The sequence below is a fragment of the Microtus ochrogaster genome, unplaced genomic scaffold (genome assembly GCF_000317375.1).
Source record: "Microtus ochrogaster isolate Prairie Vole_2 unplaced genomic scaffold, MicOch1.0 UNK24, whole genome shotgun sequence".
Taxonomy (NCBI): Eukaryota; Metazoa; Chordata; class Mammalia; order Rodentia; family Cricetidae; genus Microtus; species Microtus ochrogaster.
In genome coordinates, this window is record NW_004949122.1 from 1,486,386 (window position 1) to 1,487,225 (window position 840).

Below are 840 nucleotides of genomic sequence, written 5' to 3' on the forward strand. Positions count from 1 at the left end.
AAAGAAACCTCTCTAACGCACGCACACACACACACACACACACACACACAGAGAAAGAGAGAGAAGGAGGGAGAGAAAGAAACATGCGCGCCCACTAAAATAAAAGTGACAGAAATGGATGTTTAGGAGGAGAACTTTTCAGTTCCAACACTCCACTCAGAAATGCCACACCCTGAGACCAAGAGGACTGCCTTAATGCACAAAAGGTGAAAGTTGGGTATGGTCAACAACCAGAGACTTCCTTCTGATGGCTGGTCAGGCCTTCCTTGAAGGGCTGACCTTCCGAATCCAAAGTTCCAAACGAAGAGAGGGAATCATTTTCCAAACAGACTCCCACACAACGGAGCTAACCAGGTAAACGCAAACACCGACCGACCCAAAGCCAACTTCAAGCTCCTGGGTCTGCAGAGCAGGCGAGTGGCCTGGAATTGCAGCCCCAGGTCACACTCAACGACCCCCAAGCCCAACCTCAAAGGTGCAGGTCCGGTCGGCCTAAGGTGTGCAGGATGCCACACACCCGGGGCGCCCGGCTCACCTTGCCCCACTCGCTAACCAGAGAGCACACGCGCAGCAGCGTGGCCTCTGGGCCACCCACAGCAAGCTAAGGGACGGCCACCCAAGTCCGAAGCGCCGACTCCGAGACTCTGGAGCTCCGCGGCCTAGAGTGACACGCGAAGAGAGGCTGCGGCGAGAGCGGGCGAGCGAGCGCGCGCGGGCGGGAGCACCGCGGGCTCACGAGGCCCCGGGAGCGGAGCCACTCACCGAGCAGCCGGCGCACCTCGTCCTCGCTCAGGTAGAGGCTCACGCTGGGCCCCGCTGGAGCGGCGGCCAGGGCCGGGG

The 840-nt window shown here is 60.0% G+C and overlaps 1 protein-coding gene across 4 annotated transcripts in view; it reads right to left on the reverse strand.

Moving 5' to 3' along the window:
- Window positions 1-832, reverse strand: part of Ryk (receptor-like tyrosine kinase) — an 82,433-nt gene extending 81,601 nt beyond the window's left edge. For 2 of the 4 annotated variants that reach the window (XM_005367783.3, XM_013354024.2), the window contains exon 1: window positions 763-832. The gene's annotated coding sequence lies outside the window, so the exon portion shown is untranslated. Of the gene's footprint in view, window positions 1-535; window positions 557-762 lie in introns of those variants that run through there. The other 2 variants (XM_026789597.1, XM_026789598.1) reach the window with 2 other exon arrangements.
- Window positions 833-840: the final 8 nt, after the last annotated feature.